At 36.4% G+C, this 6,306-nt stretch overlaps 1 non-coding gene across 1 annotated transcript; it reads left to right on the top strand.

Moving 5' to 3' along the window:
• The first annotated feature begins 3,036 nt into the window (after positions 1 to 3,036).
• On the top strand, positions 3,037 to 3,143 carry LOC131156799 (small nucleolar RNA R71). Its single transcript, XR_009137071.1, has one exon. It is a non-coding gene; the product is annotated as a small nucleolar RNA R71 (small nucleolar RNA).
• The last annotated feature ends 3,163 nt before the right edge of the window (positions 3,144 to 6,306 follow it).

Here is a 6,306-nt window from a genome sequence, read left to right as displayed (position 1 = left end):
TTGTCACATTTTATTGGAATAGTTTGATATTGAATTTTGAAATCTTTTAGTTGTTGTTTCATATACAATGTTTGGGCATAACAACTCCCTGCTACTATGTATTCTGCTTCTGCTGTGGATAATGCTACAGAGTTTTGTTTCTTTGAAGACCAGGAGACTAAAGAGTGTCCTAGAAAATGACACGTTCCACTTGTGCTTTTTCTATCTATCTTGCATCCAGCAAAGTCTACATCGGAATAGCTTATCATTTCAAATTTAGTTCCCTTTAGATACCATAAACCTAGTTCAAGTGTGCCTAGTAGATATCTAAGGATTCTTTTAACCGCTGATTGGTGTGATTCCTTAGGAGCTAATTGGAACCTAGAACACATACATACGCTAAACATAATATCCGGTCTACTTGCTGTTAAGTAAAGTAAGCTTCCTATCATGCCTCGGTAATGCTTGGTATCTACTTGATTCCCTTTTTCATCCTTGTCAAGACTAGTTGAAGTGCTCATGGGAGTTCCTATAGGTTTACTTTCTTCCATATCAAACTTCTTTAACATATCTTTAATATATTTAGTATGATTTATGAAAGTTCCATTTTTTGCTTGTTTGATTTGTAATCCTAGAAAGTAATTTGACTCTCTCATCATGCTCATCTCAAACTCTTTTTGCATAGACTTAGCAATTTCATTACACAAATCCTCATGAGTTACTCCAAAAATAATATCATCAACATAAATTTGTACTATAAGCATGTCTTTATTTTAGGTTTTTATAAATAAAGTGCTATCAATCTTTCCTCTTGAAAAATTGTTTTGAATTAGGAACTTGCTTAGCCTTTCATACCAAACTCTAGGGGCTTGCTTCAATCCATAGAAAGCTTTTGTTAACTTAAATACATGATCTGGATTTTTTGAATTTTCAAAACCTGGAGGTTGTTTTACAATTACTTCTTGTTTTACAATTTTCAAAATCTTATGCATGCAAATTGAAGGACTTATACCTTTTATGTCAGAAATAGTCCATCCCAAGGCTGTTCTATGCTCCTTTAACACATGCAGCAACTTTTCCTCTTCTTCTGATGTGAGTGATGCAGCGACAATCACTGGAAAGGTGTCATTATCCCCTAGGAATGCATAGCGAAGATGCTCAGGTAATTGGTTCAACTCTGGAGTTGTAGTTTGCTGCATCTTTTCTTTAGAAATTCCAGAATCCGTCTTTGCCACCATAGGTTCTATCCTCCCCACTTCATTGCTAACTGGTGTAACCTGCTGCAAAGCTCCCAAAGCAAATACACAGTGTAGAAATTCCTTACTAGCACAAGGTAAATCAGATTCACAAATAGTAGAATTATTGAAATCATAAACATGGGATGAAGTAGTGATACACCGTTCTAGATGATCGGTTGGTACAACTTCTTGAAAGGCTTCTTCTATACATTGCTGCGTGATATCTACCCGAAAGCAAGTGTTTAGATCTTCTGGGAATCTCATGGCTTGGTAAATGTTGAATATGACCTCTTCCTTGTTTACTTGCAATGTGAGCTCACCCTTTTGAACATTAATTAACGCCCTTCCAGTGGCCAAAAATGGTCGACCAAGAATTAGTGGAACTTCTTGGTCTTCCTCCATATCTAACACCAAAAAATCAGCAGGAAAAATAAATTTATCCACCTTTACCAATACGTCTTCTATGATTCCATGTGGATACTTGATGGATCGGTCTACTAGTTGCAAAGAAATGGTTGTTTGTTTCATCTCTCCAAGTCCCAATTTCCTACAAATAGAAAGTGGCATAAGATTAATGCTAGCTCCAAGATCACATAAAACTTTATCAAAAAATAAATTTCCAATAGTGCAAGGCAAAGTAAAACTCCCTAGATCTTTTAATTTTTGAGGCAATTTCTTTTGAAGAATAGCACTACACTCCTCAGTAAGCTTCACTATTTCGAACTCCTCCAACCTTCTTTTCTTTGAAATGATGTCCTTCAGGAATTTGACATAGTTTGGCATTTGTTCCAAGGCATCTGTAAGAGGAATATTTATGTGAATTTTCTTAAAAATATCCAAAAACTTAGAAAATTGCTTATCTAATTTTTGTTTTTGAAAACGTTGAGGATAAGTAAGTGAGGTAGAGAGAATAGGAGGATTGTCAGGAAATGAAATTGTTGGTGACGTGTCGGTCTCTCTTGGTGTGTCATCCACCATCTCGTCTTCTTCCACTTTATTCTTGCCTTGGCCATTATTTTTAGTTGTAGGTGTGGACATGATTTCCTTTGCTGGTGACTTCTCAATTTCTCTTCCACTCCTAAGTGTGATGACATTGCATTGTTCCTTAGGATTCACTTATGTGTCGCTAGGAAAAGTTCCTCTCTGTTGAGAATTTATAGTCGTGGCCAGTTGCCCAATTTGCATTTCAAGATTCTTCATAGTGGCTCCCATATTGTTGCAATGAGTCTCGATGTTGTCTAGCCGTGAATCAGTCTTTTTAAACCTTGCTTTTGTCTCCTCAACAAATGACATCATGGCATCCTCAAGTGACATCTTCTTCTCACTTTGTTGACTATCAAGTCCTGGAGGAGGTTGCAGCACATTCCTTGTATTTCCATAAGACAAATTCTCATGATTTCGAAGCCCTGGATGGTAATATTGTGGCACTGGATTACCCCTATAGTTGTAGTTCCGATTGTTGATGTATTGAACCTGTTCATGACTCTCTCCATTGCTCGGATCTGTCCTACTTGTAGTTGCCACATATTCTGCACCTTGTGGTATCCTCTGGGTTGTCAAAGATGAAATCTGATGAGACAAAGAAGCAACTTAAGTTGAAAGTGTAGCAAACAGCTCCAATTCATGAATTCCAGCAACTTTCTTAGCCATAGTTCTTTCAGTTGGCCATTGATAGTTATTTGAGGCCATTTCTTCCAAAAGAGCAGTAGCACCCTCAGGTGTCTTTGAGATCAAAGTTCCCCCAGATGCAGCATCAACTAAAGTCCGCGTTTGCCCATTTAACCCATTATAGAACATCTGAATTTGCAACCAATCCGGCAATCCATGTTGTGGGCAGCGTCGAATCAAATCTTTATACATTTCCTATGCTTCATAGAGTGATTCAAAATCATGCTGCTTGAATTGACCAATCTCACCCCTGAGTTGAGCTGTTTTTGCAGGTGGAAAGAATTTAGCTAGAAATTTTTTTGCCATGTCCTACCAACTAGTAATACTCCCAGGTTGTAGCGACTGTAGCCAACCTCTTGCTTTGTCCCTCAAAGAGGAAGGGAATAATCTCAGTCTAATGGTGTCTTCAGTAACACCATTGATCTTCACAGTATCACAAATCTCCAAAAACATCGCCAGATGGATATTGGGATCATCAAGTGGCCATCCACTGAATTGCGCCTGCTGCACCATACTGATTAATGCGGGTTTGAGCTCAAAATTGTTGGCATTAATGGGCTGGCGTCCGATACCCAAATAATTGTCATTCACAACTGGTCGCACATAATCCTTCAAGGCGCGTGGCTGTGCATTATCTTGTCTGTTCTCCATGGCTAATACCCTCTTTTTCCTTAGTGCTCTGAGCGTTCTTTCAATCTCCGAATCAAAAGGAATAATGTCACGTGTTCTAGCCCTGTGTATCCAACATGAGAAAAAAAAAAAAAAACACACCAGAAATGCAAAAAATAATAATAATAAAATAAAATAAAGAAAATAAATAAATAAAAATTTAAAAAGAGAATTCTAAATTAAAACCAAGATTACTTTGTATCGATATTGGCAAAAATAAGAAAAACTCAATCCCTGCAACGGCGCCAAAAACTTGACCGGTGCAAACTGCAAGTGCACAGTATCATAGTTTTATAATATAATGATGTGTAGAGTATCGTCCTCAGGGATTGATGTCTTAATTTTACCAAGTACCGAAATTTTACTAACCTTGATTTTATTTAGAAAAATTAATAATTTTAGACTGCAAAATTTAAACAAAGCTACTTTAAATAAACTATTCAGGAGAATTTAAAACTGGATACCGCGTGTCAAATTGATGATGGTGAAAACTTCTAGGAAACCGATTTCACCTAGTTTCTCACTATGCTTTACTCATTTAGCTAACTCAACTTCGTTTTCTCTGTTTGTTAGCAAATCACCAATTTTTCCAAAAGCCTCTTTCGATAGTCAATCAGAACCTATTCTTGTTTATTATTTAACATAAGAGTATGCAAATTAATAACGCAAGAATGCAGTAAGACCCTCGATTTTTAATGCTACGTAGGTTCATACAAGTCTTTCGATCTCTATATTTACCTAAGCTGAATTATCCAAGATCTATCCTATAATCCCCCCTTTCAGTAGCAAATCACAAGACTAAAATCATTTAATTAATGGTCAGTTAATTAAAAGCATTACGCACAGAATAACTCAAACAAACATTAATGAAAACTATTTCATATTAGTATCAAAGAGCAAGCATAGTTCGAAACTGGCTACATCTTTTTCCTAGAATTCAAAATTTTAGTTCATTCCGAAAATTAAATTCCACATAACAGATTTCACCATATTTTCTTCAATTTGGAGCGTACAGAAAAGATCAACACTCGCCGCACCGCCGTCGCGCGTCACGAACACCCCGAACACCGCCGTTGTTCGCCGCCTTCCGATTCTGAAAAGATATTATTTTTGCGTGCTTCCAACTCTCCTTTTCTGGCTTTGTGTGTAGGTTCGCAGCACCCCCAAAAGAAAACCACAAGAAAGCTCCCAAAAAATAATTTTTCCAAGAAACTCTCTGTGTTTTGGCCTCCCTTGTGTGTCTAACAAAGCAAAATCAATCCTTTCTTTTTTTTCTTTTTATGGTGCGGTTTCTCTACTGTCCTAGCGCACACTACCCCCCCGGCCCTCTCCATAAGGAAACCCTCCTCCTTTTACTTTTCCATTCCTTTCCTTTTGTCCTTTCTTTCTTTGCTTTTCTTTCCTTTCTTTTTTTCTTTCCATTCTTTTGTCTTTCCTTTGTATGTACCCAGCACCTCACCCTTCTGAGATGACCCAGCTGCATGGCCGGGTCACATCTCATTTTTTTTTTCTTTTTTTCTTTTTTTTTGCTTTTTTTTTCAAAGGTACACGAACTGCCCTCCTCTTTCAAGCCCACTTTCGACCCTCTTACAACTCGTAACTCTCAATTATTAAAACACAAAAAATGTAGAGCTCCTTTTCATCTTTTCTCAGAATTTTGAATCGTCTCGATCGGAGCTTGGATGAGAAAGTTATGTGAAGATTACAAAGAATTGTCGAAATAATCCATAAAACGGCATATGCTAACTTCACGTCTGATTTCAGCCTTGATGCTGCCAGTATTTTTCAAAACACAAAACACAAAAATTGTAGATTGTTTTCTTATCTTTCTAAGGCATCTTGAATCATTTGAATTAGAGGTTGGATGAGAGAGTTATGTATAGATTACAAAGTACCGTCGGTTTTTCTGCTTCCAACAGTTGCTCTGCAATAAAAAACACCAAAATTTCATACATTACTCAATAAAACTCAAATATTATAAATAGAACATAATGTTAAAATATTGAGAGTAATTAGGCATTTAAATACAAAATAAGATTCCCAATGCATGAATTAAAGCACCTAATTACGCAATTTAAGCGCGTAATCAGGTGTAGTTGTGTCCACAAAAGATTGGTGGACAAGTTGAGGATTGGCCCTCTCCAAAAGGAGCTACTCCTATGTTTGCCATTTAGATCTTTTTATAGCTTCTTGTTAGGAATTTTCTATAACCTTGCTCTGATACCAATTGAAATTAGGATAACTTCTCAAGAGAGGGGGTGAATTGGATTTTTAAAAATATTTCAATTTTAATACTTTGTTTTTCAACAATCACAACAAGTAAATACAAAATCAATTCAACCACAACCAATCAACAAGATAATCAAAATCTTGATCTTTGTATCAATAGTCTTGTAATAAATTGTAAAGCATGCTGAATTTATGTAAGCCTTGTGTTTATTCCAAACTCACAATTCTTCTTTGTGTTTAGTTTTTAAACAAATTTTCAGATTAATAAGTTTAGGATGATCAACCAACGTAGTCCCTTTCGATTTCCGCAATCAATGTTGATCAAGCCAAAACAAATTATCCTCTGGTCTATTTAATAACCATACACTCAGAATTAACAATTTAAAGCATACACGCAGGTTGTAAGTATTGCTAAAAAATAAAGAGTAAGGAAGAAAATAGAGACACAAGGTTTTACGAAGTTTGGCTTATACCCAGCCTACGTCCTCACCTTTGGCAAACCACCAAAGGATTCACTAGTTCA

This window comes from Malania oleifera, chromosome 5, assembly GCF_029873635.1.
Source record: "Malania oleifera isolate guangnan ecotype guangnan chromosome 5, ASM2987363v1, whole genome shotgun sequence".
Taxonomy (NCBI): Eukaryota; Viridiplantae; Streptophyta; class Magnoliopsida; order Santalales; family Ximeniaceae; genus Malania; species Malania oleifera.
The sequence above is the reverse complement of the archived record's forward strand: the minus strand, read 5'-3'. Positions and strand labels throughout refer to the sequence as shown.